The 14,347-nt window shown below is 37.9% G+C and overlaps 1 protein-coding gene across 2 annotated transcripts in view; it reads left to right on the top strand.

Annotated features, from left to right (window-relative positions):
* Positions 1-14,347, top strand: part of KIF16B (kinesin family member 16B) — a 238,413-nt gene that overhangs the window by 189,237 nt on the left and 34,829 nt on the right. The gene's annotated exons all lie outside the window — the stretch shown is intronic.

The raw sequence follows: 14,347 nt of genomic DNA on the forward strand, positions 1-14,347 counted from the left end.
CTTTGTGAAAAGCAATATTTTTGCATTCTCAAAACGTTTGGCCATGACTGTACTGATTATCTGGGCTGAAACCTGTATATAAAAGTGCGCATGTCTTATCTATAAACATTGCATTGCTACTGGAAGATGCTTGTTAAAAACTTCTGGCTGACAGAAGTAGATTAGATAATGAGTGATTGGCACAAATTCCTGTTATTACCTGGTTGTCCTGTCTGAGTGTTATTTATTTAGCTGGATTTTACATTAAAGGGGTATAAACTATTCTCTAGGCCTTGGAGAAAAGCCGTTGGAAATCCATAGTGGTTGTCTATTTTAGAACTCATTATATATTATAAACATTCTAAGCACTTTAGTAAAACATCCAGTGAACATCTAAATAAAATGAATGTTGGTAACCCATAATTGAGATTAATCCTGTAGTGAAACTTGCTTAATTTCTAATTACAATGTTGGATTGGTGTCCAGTCATTACCAGTCACCAGGTGTCTGTTTTTACCAGTCTAAATTATTGAAGTGCTGTGCATAGGCAGTGTAATTCTGATGGCCATTTATGTTATTTTAGCCCCTATGGGACACAAATAACAGTGTAACTGATTGGGATCTAATAGGTGTGGCTGAAAGAATCGTTAGATGATGAAGTCAATTGACTTTGTCTTCGGACCACTAATTGTGATGATTGGATCCAGATGCTCGCTCTGATTGTGGACTGGCTTAGCACTAGGATCATGTGCTTGTCTGCCAGTGCATTGTCACTGTTAAATTGTGATGGTTCTATGGTAACATTAGTGACGAGTGCACCCACAGACAAACAGGGGAAAACATACAAGCTGTTCTCTGCATGGACCTACAGTGTGTGAATAAAAATTATCAGGACACTTTAGGGCAGGGGTGTCCAACCTTTTAGCTTCCCTGGGCCACATTGGAAGACGATGCGTTGGTTTGGGCCGCACATAAGATACACTAACACTAACGATGGATGATCATCCAAAAAAACCATAGAAAACATAGTTAACATATATATATATATATATATATATATATATATATATATATATATATATATATATGAGAAAAAAGTGATATATATATATATATATATATATATCACTTTTTTTTTCAAATCCCCTATACTTACCTTTCAATCGCCCTGTTCAAAAAATCCTCTCTAGTTATTATACAAAAATCTTTTTTTGTATTGTTTCGATGCAATATCAATAAAGTGCATTTAAGCCAGGCATTGTATATCAGGGTGCCCTGACCAGGCCTGCGGCACCTGACATATACACCACTGTGACCCCAAATTGTGACCTGTTTTGCTAATTACACCACTATGTTAGTTAAGGAATAACAACTTATAATGGGCCAAAGAGAATAATATATAATGCCACATTAGTATTACAAGTAGAAGTATGTAGCAGGGAGATAAGGTCCATGATGCTCCAGGACCAGGTGACTTTTATTCACTGGTCAGCGTCCCTTGAAATAATAAAAAAAAATCCCCCTTAACTTACCTTTTAATCGGCTTGTTCTCCTGTCCTCTTCTCTTTTTTACTCCAATTCTGTGCTGCTGATTGTTCTTCTCGCGTGGGTGACTCCTCTGTGCTGCACTCCGCAATGGATGTTGGGACGTGATGACATCACGCCCGACATTCACTGCGAGCACCGCACGGAGGAGGAGACAAGGGAGGGAGCCGGAGTACCAGTGTGACCGCAAGGTAAGTATTTTCTTTTCTTTTTTTTGCAGGATTTTTTTTTTCCATTAACAGTGCTGCCCCCTTGCCACAACCAAAACCCCTTCTGGGCCACATTTACAGGCGTGCTGGGCCGCGGGTTGGACAACCCTGCTTTAGGGCAGTGATGGGCAACCTGTGATGCATTATTGGGGCCACATGGTGTGCCCCTCTAACCTTCAAAAGATCTGCACATTGCCCTTAATCCCATACAAAGTTAAGACAATGCATTTAATCAAGTAAGAGACACCTATCTGTAATAATGTTAGCAAGCCTTTTAAATAAGCGTTACAAACTATAGCAAACAGATTTGACAATAAAGCAGTAAGTAGCTGGGAGACGGAGGTGAAGACTCGGAGGTCCGTCTGTTGCCCATCACTGCTGTAGAACCGTTGTATCAAAATCCCTGTACATGAAAATCTGCATTTCTGACCATATTGCAGGGCTGATGTGCACACACACAATGTTTTACAGCTGCTGTACATTACAACATGAAATTGCAGCAAATTTAATGTAAAGATATTGTCCTTGTAAAAACCAAGTTTGATCCATTAACTTTATGTACCTCGTGCAATATATTGCTGTTTACCAGATGCCAGTTGGGTTTCTGCATAGAACAATCTTTTGCACAATCATTTCTGACAATTTGATAAAGGATGAGTAGGGATTTACAACAATAATGCTCATGGGAACTGTATTTCAGTAGCTATACAGGGCCTTGAAACTTCTATTAGAATTTATATTTACTCATTCACAAGCTATAGTTTTAACCTTGATCAAGTTGCTTGCTTCCAGCAATTCTGTGACACCACAGTGTTAATACCATAATAAAATAAAACTGCAGACAATTAGAGGCAAGTGCTGAAGTATTGGATTTGAAAATAGAAAATACTTTAGCAGAAAAAAAAAGAAAATAACTTTATGTTTTAGACAGCAGTTTACTTTTTTTTATTGGTTTTAATCAGATTTCACAATACTTTTTTTTATACAATGTATTATTATCAATCAAACAGATGGCTGCCTTTCAGAGCACCAAGAGATCAACATTTTGCTCATGATGTGGGCTGCACTGTTGTCATTCTAAATAGACCTCTTGACTGCAAAGGGACTTTTAACTACATAAATCACTGTAGTAGTATGGATGATGCTAATTCAGTACATTTTTATCATTTGTGTATTTATATAATTGTTGATGTCTCCTTAATTCAGTACTAGAGAAATCAAGGGGACAAATAGCCAAAAAGTGTCTTGATAATACCCAGATTCTAGGGATAAATTTCATAGACATATAAATGACAAATATTCTCTGTACACCGCTGTGTAATTGGTTGCGCTATATAAATACAGTGGGCCTGAGTCATTAAGGCAAAAAATGAGTAAATGTTCTCTGGGACAAACCATGGTACAATGCAAGGGGTGCAAATTAGTTTATTATTTTGCACATAAGTTAAATACTGGCTGTTTTTTCATCTAGCACACAAATGCTTAATAGCTTTATTACTACACTGAAATTTAAAGTTGATCCAGGACATGCCCTACTCCAACTATAAATGTATCCCCACATTTTAAATTTACCTCCCCTCCAATGCAACATGGTTTTGCCCAGGTGCAAATGTTGCTCCTTTTTTATGCTTTGCTCTCCTTAATGACTCAGGCCCAGTGACAACAATAGTGCGCCTGGGCTCAGCCCCTTCCTTTAGCAGGAATCCCAGGAATTGCTACTTGCAGCCTTTGTTCCAGGAACCCCTCAATTCCTCCTACAGCCCTGGCTGACAGTCAGAGTGTGGGGGTGACCAATCACAAGCCGCTATCAAGAAATTTCTATGTGTGTTTGTCCCCCCCCCCTCACTCAGCTTGTTTATCACAGCTATTGTATGCTGGTGTCTCAATCATGCTTTTGTATTTGTGTTATATATTCAGTTATCTTATGCATAACAATATTTTATCGAACTAAGCATTTCTTTTTCATGCAAGCATTATGTATTCCACCTACACTAGCTATTTACTGTTGCTAGACACATTTCACACTTTGTTAATTCCTGGGAGAATATACCCTGAATTATCGTCATCTCATTCCACATATCTTCTCAATGCAGGCAGTCAAATATGAATGTGTTTTTTATACCATGTTATTCTTCCTGGTTCCCAGTATTCTCCCAGTCATAAACATATGTGCCTTTTGTATTGTTTTGTTCCGTTTGTGATGTATCTTGTCACTGGAAGGTGGCTCCAAAGATTCTGCACTTGGCATATATGGATTGTTATGTTCTTTTCTGAATTACACTTTTAAAAGCTAAATTATTATACTTAGTTGAAAACATTATTATGCATCTGGCTGAAACCGGTTTACTTCAATTAAGACTTAATAGCTGTATGTCAGAGCAGAATAGCAATGATTAATTTGTCACAGTTAATAATTGCAAACTGGTTGCTAAGACGCAGAGAAGCCGGCATACAGTAGTTTATACTCTGTTGGCTTTGATGCCTAAAATTTTTATTGGTGTAATAGAAAATAGTTTTTACTTTACCAATTTAGCTTAACGATTTCTATATATTATAGAGGATGCAAACTCCAGTCTTAAGAACATTTGTAGATATTGATTGTACAATGTAATAGAGTAACGTTGAGATACAAAACGTTTTTTTGATTAGAAGTGTAAAGTTATTAAAATGATTACAAAATAAACCAGGAAAAATATAGTTTTCTTTTCCATTTTCGTTTCAACAGCAATAAAATAATAATAATGAGAATAGTACTTTTATTTTTGGTGTAGTATTTTTAGTGTTTCTTTCAAACATAAATGACATTGCTTTGGCTTTGCGCTCATTTTGCCTCACTTACACAACTTAAACCTGTTTTATAGAATTTGACAGCTAAATAAATAGTATTTTTTACTCCATTTTGGTGAACTTTAGATTTATAGAATATGTCCCTATATCTCCAAGCACTGAACTCCAAAGGCGAGCTTCAAGGCATAGCTCAGTATTGGTTGTGATTCCTACATTGATATACAATGTACTGCTACACCACTTCCTTCTGTCATATTTTATTTCTGTGTATTTAATATATAAAGGTCAAGACCATAGATTGTTTTCCAATGAACTCTTATATTTGTTTTGTTTCTATAAATCTTTTTATTGAGGTAGAAAATGCAATACACTACAACGAAGACATATTTATACATTCAAAAGCACATGATAGAAAGAAATGCGTTCAATCCTTAGAAATAAAAGGCAGTGCAAGTGTCTAGCATGGTCTAAAAACCAGACTACGCGCACAGGATAACAGAACATGCAAGGAGACATGTGGGGCCCACACCCAAGATCCGAACTGGTCACCTAGATGCGACAATACAATTGGGGGAGTTACCATTGCACATCTTAAGCTCATACCATGTCGTATTATGGAAACTCTTCCAGAGTTGTGCCGTAAAAGTCTGAGGAAGAAGATCAAAAAAACTTTCCCAAGTGTCAAAAAACTGTTTTAACTGTGGATTACTTCTGTAGGGAAGTTTAGATTCAGTCCATGTGGAATACATAGTACATAGAATACATAGAGCTTTTCTTTAAAGAGTGAAGATAAAGGGGGAGTGTATATTATCCACGTCTCCTTGCCCGTCGTACAAAAGTCTGGACAATAAACAACACAAACAAACATGTACATATCGTATAGCGCAGTGTAATATTCAAACCTCAAATCATTTTCTAATATTTTCCTATCCAAATCAAATAGCAGAGGATCTCTGGAACTGATACCAAAGATCACAAAACAAATAAGAAGATACATTTCTTCAATCTAAAGAAGAGACAGAAAATTTGCATTCAACTATTAAAGTATGACAGTGGTCATCGTAATGCGATGCTTAAAAATCCCATTAAACCAGTATTATTTGAAAAGGCAATACCAAGTCAAGGAGGATGGTGGTGAGATGGTCGAGAACTGGGTGGTGAACCGGTGAGGGGGCAGGGCGGACGACTGAAGGCGACTTTTGGCTTGATATAAGAGCGCAAATATCTGTTGTCATCCGCCAAATACATACTGGCGTGACTTCCTTACGTTTCTGTGTAAGCATGGCTGAGTAGTCTTGAAAAATCAAAAACCTACTGTCATTTGTCAGTAAATGTTTCAGACATCAGAATTTTTTCTTTGGTTCTGAAATCCAAAAATCTCACTATTACAGGGGGGTGCCTGGGAATATTGCCTTCCAATATATGACCCAAAGGATGGGTCTGCTCAATTTGAGGGCTGCCCATTTTGTCATGAATATTTAGAGCAACAATTAAGTCTGGACTAAGAAATGAGAACATATTCGGACCTTCAACAATTTCCGGAATGCCTATAAACCGTAGATTATTTCAGCTGTTGCGATTCTCCAAATCATCTAATTTTTCTTGGGAATGGCTCTTAGATTTGTATTATTGCCTAACTGTTACATGTACCTTCATTTTCCTCCTACTTTTCTGGTGGAGAATTATGTGATTAATTATTGAAAGTGGTCAGACATCTCTCCACTTTGGATATAGTCACATGATCAATTTGTAGCCAGAAAACTGCAGTGTTCTAAGATCCCCATAGTGACACACAGCAGTTAAGGAAACCCCCCAAAGTGCTTCAGCTGTGACAATGCTTCAAACTCATTTCTTGTATGGCATTGAATTAGAATATTCTCTGCCGTGTATGCACTAAAGAAGCTTCAGAACATATCGCTTTTAGATGTTCTGGCTTGAAAAGTATAGTGCTTGAGAACGCCCATGTGGCTCTACTCTTCAAAAACACTTTAGTGCAGTTGTACATCTCAAAGTGTATTTCATTGATTATAATGCTAACTTTTAGATTTTTGTGACCTATTCACTAAAATAGTTTTTTGATTTTTACTGTGGCATTCTTCTTTTACAGCAACACATGGCATTCAGTGCTGCATTCAGATATTGTTGAAACATTTTGCTTATGAAATGGCATCCAGCTTTTCAAATATGTGTCCAAAGTACTTTAAGTTATGAAAAACATTTTGGACGTCCTTTAAAAAATTAAAAGCTAATTTATTTAGGAAGTCTTTGCAAGCTGCTTGTCAATTCTTCAAAAGGTAAAAATGGGCAAGTCCCGCTTTCATTTCTAACAAGACAACAAATCCAGACATTCTCTATGGCTGTAGACTGTCTCTGCTTGCCTTTTTTTTTACTTTTAGCTATATTTAAACCTGCTGGAAAAAACGAACAACAAAACTCTTAAAATCATTTATAACCTTGGAGGTGAAGTAATTAACAGGAATATACAATGTTGATTCTTTGAAGTTAAAGTACCCTGACTTTTCACTTTGTGGAATTATTAATATTTGATAGCTTTTATAGTTTTAATGAGAAATTGAAAAACAGTGCTGCAGTGATGGAGTTGAGGGCAGCGAGATCCTGGTAGATAAAACAGCATTTACACAGCTAGTCATGATACTGTTTTATGTGTTCCATTTAAATAATCATTTTATTGGAACTGCTGCATAGATTAGTTACATGATACATGAGCTGGTAAACGTTCAGCAGAGAAATAATTATAATTAATAATATAGATGCTTGTCATTAAAACTATTCAGGTTATTAAATGATTCCCAACTACGTGTTACAATCCTGCCCCAGCACTGTATAGTCAGTGTGACAATGACACATCAGATCATCTGTGGGCTTAGAGTGGTGGCCGTGAACGTATCCGGGAGCAAGTCAACCAAATCCTAATATCTGCCTCATGTAAGCTTTATGGAAAGGCCACATAGGCCCTTCCCTATGGCAGCAGAGATGTTGGGGCAACAGTTTGCTTTCTCTTTCACCTCATTGTTTTTATTTTGCATATTACTAATTACTTATGTTGTAAAAATGTAATCATTAGCTCAATAATGGTGAAGTATTTTCATATATGTATTTGATACAGATGGAATACAGTGGGGTTAGGATTTGTTAAGGATTATGGCTGTTTGAGGCAGTGCAAAAAGTGTCCTGGGGAGTTAATGTAAATCTGAGATGGCATAGTTTTGTCTAATACACTCGATGGTAAGTAAGTCATACTGCTGCCATCCCTATTGTACTGACATTGTAAATACATTGACCATAGTAATTGGCTTCAGGCATGGGTTTGTTATACAGACAAGTAATATTTGGTTTTCTATTTCCACCTATTTGACAAATTGGGAAGTTCTGATTACATCGAAACAACCACTTTTGGTTTGTATACTGCCTCATACTGTAACATTGCCTTCTACTGAATTTGTTTTGCACTCTTTTACGTGGTATTTTGTTTTGCATTGAATTGTGGAATTTGCGATGTTTTGGTAATAATCCCCTAAGTAAATGGTATTACTGTCCAGTAATGCCCTGGTTGGATGAGTTGAAGGCCAACTGACAGTAATGCCCTATTCAGGGTAATTATTACTATTATAGTGTGTGTTATCCTTCTTGTGGGGTAGTTGCTGGAAAACTCCTCATGTTAGACAGAAGTCACAGGCTTGGACTCCGGCTGTACAGTGCCCTTAGCTTTGCTGTTACAGATATGTCCAGACCAACAAGAGGAGAAATAGGGAATGAGAGACTCTACCCAGGGTGTTCCAGTGACAATACATAGGGCTGCACAGTTACTATTGTCACCATTGCCACTGGCGTCACAGCCTTTACTAGTATAATAATGCCTAGAAATCTGCCACTCAGCTGTGACATCTACATACAATAACAGTCAGCCAGTAATTATTAATAATGATAATACAAATATAATCTATTACCTACTGACTATCCAGATAAGAGGGTTTTTTTTTCTGTTTGTAGTTACATGCCTTAAATTTAGTAACGTACATGTAAAAATTACATGTTCTCCCCGACATTGCTCTTGATATTCCGTTCGTTAAATCTTTTACAGTGGGAAGAGGGACATAACAGTGATTATGTATGAAATTATTACTGGACAGCAGCAGTCATTCACTTTTTTGGTACTTTCCTGTTTTCAGGACCTTCTGAATAATAATGGGTTTACACATAATAGAATCCATATCTATAATTACAACAGTCTTCTTATTCAGAAAGCCAAACCTGACCGCACTAGAATAGTAAACATAGGTATTCCTAGATCATGTTGCTAGTACTACATTTTAAAGGCACAATTTTACCGGTACCCTTTTGTTGACACCGAATGAAAACTGATGCAGTATATCCATTGATTCTCTCACTAGGTTTCAACATGGGGACCCTTTGGTTTAGGTCTCTGCGCAGTTGACAGCTGCAGATTATCCTGGATGGCGATGTTGTTAGCTTTAATAGTTCTGTAATTCTGTATGCATGCATTTCTGTGTTATGCGGTTTGTTAAATGTGTCTCCTTGTGCTTTGTTCACTTCACTAATATTATATAAGGAAGAGAGACCCCAGTGCACTAGTGATTATTGATACAGTGTAAAAAGCAATGACCATTTACCCTGGTATTTGCACATAATACAGGATAAATATAGACTATAAAGAAAAAGACTTGACCTTTAGTTAATCAGCTAAACCTGGTATTATTGTGGTTTCTTTTCTTGGTGTATGATAATTTGACAGTGCTTGTCCCAATTGCGTTCTTCTTGGGGGGGTGTTTTCAGTTAAGGAGAATTAATTGCTGCACCACGGGAAGTGCTGCACAATACATTGAGATTTCTGAAAATTTACTTTAGTTTATGCAAATAGATGCACAGAGAAACCTAAGTAATTGCTTTAATGAGTTGATTCATCATGTACATAATTATGGTACAGAAAATTGCTGACCACTGTTTCTTTATATACATTTGTCGTTTATTATAATCTTTATTGCCTTTGCTCCTTCTGTGCTTTCACAATGTAGCAGTTGTCTCTTCTGAAAACTGCATCGTACAGTCTCACAGGTTCTAAGGCATTTTCCACATACACGTAGTGGTTTACAGCTGTAATTTAGGTAATCCTATATGTATTTTATTATAGACTTTTTAAATTGAATTAATCTCAAGATTTTATAAATTAATATTTAATTATTCACTCTACTCTATTAAGTTGTATTTAGAAATTAATGTGTACAAATAAAGTTAATTGTGAAAAATAAATGTAACATTCACTAAGGATTATAAATAGCTATAAAACTTTATATCTGAATACCTAATTAATGAACTATGCATAAATGTAACTTCATGATAGCAGATAGCGAGACAATTATTTGTCGTTATACTGTATTGTACAGTTTTTATTTCTCTACTGAAATTAATACAGAAATAAATTCTCTGAATATTGAAATCTCCTTTACTACAAGGTCAAATATTTTGAGGTCCTCACACTATTTCAAAGAGAAACCAATAGTAGCATCCTCTATTTATTTTTTCAATTTCATTGACTATTTCACTGTTCTTTTATGGAGCAGTAGTCCGTAGTCAACAATAACATGACACCGCAGCATTTAATGTGTCAGTGTTATTGATACAGCCTATCATTTGCTAATACCAAACAGAAGCAATTACAGGGCAGCACCTAAGCGTTTAATACTGTAATTACACACGGTCTTCATTAAACCACCCAGAATTACCTGCATTCATATTAAACCACTACAGATATCTCACACATCAGTAACAAATAAACACTGTTTGCATTTCACAGTAATATTCACCTTAAACACTCCCTGGTCCCACTTCGTTAGCGACCTAAATGACGTGAAACCAATTTGGTGAATGTAGGCACCTGGTGGGGATGATGACTTATTGCCGCCGCTCCTTGGTTTTTCACAAGTAAGTTTGTTTTTGTGTGCTACAGTTTCCTGCCCAAAATGCGTTCCCCCCCCCCCCCCCCCCCTCCCTGTGGTGAAGCAATAGGTTAACCTTCCCTACTACAGCTGCTCCTCATTTAACACTTTAATAGACTGTGGGCAAGATACTCTTTATCCCTATGGTGTTTAGTTGCCCCATGTTCAAATAAAGGTTAAGCAACCTGGACCCACTGTCCTTCAGATACCCAGATGCTAGTCCATATGGCAGTATAGCCTCACTAGCCACCAGCTAGCCAATATGCCCTTTATAGCCAATATTCCATTTTAACCTTGCATGCTCAGATGTTCTAGCTTATGGTGGAATATGAAGCTATATTATATATCCTACTGCTGCCATGTTGCCTAATCTCTCACCCCATGGTCCAGCCTCCAACACCCCTCGGGACGCAACAGGATGGGGCTGAGGCAGCACTCAAGGGTATTTGGTATAGCAAGATTAGAAGCTAGATGGTTTTGTAGACCAAGTGTTGAATCATTTTAGATCAAAATCACAAATTCAAGAAAGACCTATAAAGAATGGGCAAGATAATCAAAGTCTTTTTATTTATTTAAATCGATAAGTGCCAGCTGTGTGCATGCTTCGGAGGCAGCCATCTTGTGTGCTGAACACTCAAAGGAATGCCTTGTGAATATTGGTCAGTAAGTGCCTGTGTTGTTACCGGTTAATAGTAAATAGAAAGGCTGCATTTGTATGGATTTTGGTTCAGCTCAGAAAACGACTGCTTCATCTGTGTGTAGATAACAGGTGTTTCTTAATTAAACCTAGATGAAGTTGCGAAAAGTACTATTTTAGATAATGGGATAATGAAAATACTGTGTTATTTTTTATTTTCTTTACCACCCCTCTCCTTGTATTGGTAGAGTCCTATAAATGATAACGTAACCCATGTACTTTTATAGATCTTCTGATACCTTCTCCTATTTATTCTTTTCCTCACTTTTCTATGTCACATCAGATAATTTGCTCTTTTTTCCACTGCCCTTTGCTTTCATTTTATGAGCCATTAATATGGAGAACTGTAGGGGAATATATGATCTGTTTAACTCTCTTAATTATCAGCATCTCGCTGTGATTTATCTCCCTAATACATGTTTAATTTTAGCCCTCATTAACTTTACACCAACACTCTTTATCAAATTTACTATACTTCTCTGTGCCTGGAGACTGTTAGCCAGCAGAGATCCTTTCAGTTGGGTTAGACATAGCTCTCAATATTACCACCTCACCTTTTGTGTTATCTCATTAGCCATTTATATTGACAGCTATCATTTTAATGTGTGCATATTATGTGTGATTATAGCTTTAGTTATATTCATTGATTGAACTGCTTATTATTTTATCAATGTGATCTGTAAGTCACTAGTTTTCTGGTTATTGTTTTAAGAAATTAGTGGCGTGGGTGCAATATTACTGTTTGCGCCCCCCCCCCCCCCCTCATTGGGGGCTTCCCAGCCGGTGCATGCTGAGAAGGGGTCATAGTTGCACCACAAAGGGATGTGGCAACGATACGTTTAGAGAGTCCACATTCCCCGGGGGCATATCCAGCACTTCAGAAGCACTGGGCCATTCACAGCACCCTCCCAGAATAACACCCCTGCAATGCCGCATACATCTGCTGCTGTCCCCCAATCTAGGCAAAAGCGTTTACACAGGACGACGAACAGTCTTCTCAAATCGGTACAGTCCTGCCACAATCAGGACAAGTGGCTGACTGCCGCTCTCTTCTACCTGTAGTAGTGCATTCATATAGTAAAATCATGTCAAAAATGATAAATGAACTCCCTATTCTGACTAATTTGGTTCCATTTTATCAGAGTTGCAGATGCAGTTTGAGTATTTAAATCCAGTGATTTCCCTAGTATAGCTCCCCGCTGTATTTTAGATATAATTATAGAAAGGGTTGGATTAGGATATGTCCTGTTACATATCTGTTATGCCTCTGGAATTGTGGGTGGTATTGATGGAGTACAGCAATTTCAGGGAGAGATTGGAGTCTTGTTGTAATAGCCTAGTAAATTAAATCAAAGATCTCCACCCAGAGGTGTTGAATTTTGTGACAGCATCAGAAAATATATATGAGTTCCAGTCTCGTCGAAGTCTGTCTAGCATGGGAGTCTATAATGCTACGTAGCAGGGGCTGGCTGGTAGACTTCAGCCCGGGGGTCAAAAACACAGCACTGACCCTTAAGTAGCGGCCAATCCTTAAAGGGTTGGTTTTGGTATAATATATATTTATCAATATAAAAAAGAGGGTTTTTTTTAGTGTTGCTTAATGCAGCAGTACATTTATTATTATAAATGTAAATCTTAAAAAATTAAAATAAATAATGCAACAAAAAACAAATCCCTTTTTTACATACCCGTCTGATTATAATGGATTATAATCTGACACCCTGACCCATCAATACTGTGGGGATCACACTCACACACAGTCATTTATTGCTACATGGCTCCCGTAGTCTAGGGGAGGAGCCCCATAGCACTATTAGAGAAACGCGGCATAGGCTGCCTATGCATTCCACGCATAAGCGGCCATCACATACTACTGGATTCGGCTATGTCATCCGTTAATAGAATATTGTACTGGAAGCTGTAGTACCAATATTCTATCAAAAGATGACACGGCCAAATCAAGTAGTATGCAATGCCGCCAACTATGCGCGGACTGCATACGCTGCCTGCACTGCTTCACCACTTGACCAATAGTTTACCTCTCTCCACAACGTACCTTTATGGGAGTAGATGCTGCCTCTCAGTGATTAAGCATTGCTGATGTCTTCTGCCTGCTGATCTTATGCTCCGTTGCTGCCGCGTCCTGGAATGTTGGGGTCCTGTTTGGAAAAGAGTAATTATTCACCTTCTGAATAGTTGAGCAGTGAGTGAAGAATCTAGGCCTCCTTTCCCACAACCAGACGGACATTAAATCAGTAGCTTTTTTTTTGTTTAATAAACAGGCCTACTTCCACCCAATCAGCTCCAGAATTTAATTAATAGCATTTAAGTGTAATGTCTATTTTCTTATAGCCCCGACATGAAATTAATAGTATCCATGTTTAATAATAAGGCCTCCTTCCCCCTAACCAGCCCGACATTAAATTAAAAGCCTCCTTCTTCCCAAACAATCCTCTACAATAAATTATTAACATTTATAACATTCCCATTTAATAAACAAACATACCCCACCCATCCGCCCAGACATTAAATTAATAGTCTCCACATTTAACAAACAGACCGATTTCACCCCTCACCAGCCCTGACATTAAATTATTAACATTCCCATGTAATACAAATGTCTATTTCCCCACCAGCCCCACAATCAAATTATGGGTTACAACTTTCCTCACATTTACTAAAGATTATTATTGCAAATGAATATTTTACTGATTTATTTTTTATATTGCTTATGTTTTTACAGTATGTGTCATACTATACTGTAAAAAAATCCCCCCTTCTCTCCACCCACCGCCCCCTGAAATCTCCAGCCCCCTCTTCTCACCAGCCCCCTTTTGTCTTAAGCCCCCCTTCTCACCAGCCTCCTCTTGTCATCAGCCCCCCTTCTCACCAGCCTCCTCTTGTCATCAGCCCCCTCTTCTTACCAGCCTCCTCTTGTCATCAGCCCCCTCTTCTTACCAGCCTCCTCTTGTCATCAGCCCCCTCTTCTCACCAGCCCCCTTTTGTCTTAAGCTCCCCTTCTCATCCGCCTCCTCTTGTCATCAGGCCCCCCTTCTCACCAGCCTCCTCTTGTCATCAGCCCCCCTTCTCACCAGCCTCCTCTTGTCATCAGCCCCCCTTCTCACCAGCCTCCTCTTGTCATCAGCCCCAACCCC

The sequence above is a fragment of the Mixophyes fleayi genome, chromosome 3 (genome assembly GCF_038048845.1).
Source record: "Mixophyes fleayi isolate aMixFle1 chromosome 3, aMixFle1.hap1, whole genome shotgun sequence".
Classification (NCBI taxonomy): domain Eukaryota; kingdom Metazoa; phylum Chordata; class Amphibia; order Anura; family Limnodynastidae; genus Mixophyes; species Mixophyes fleayi.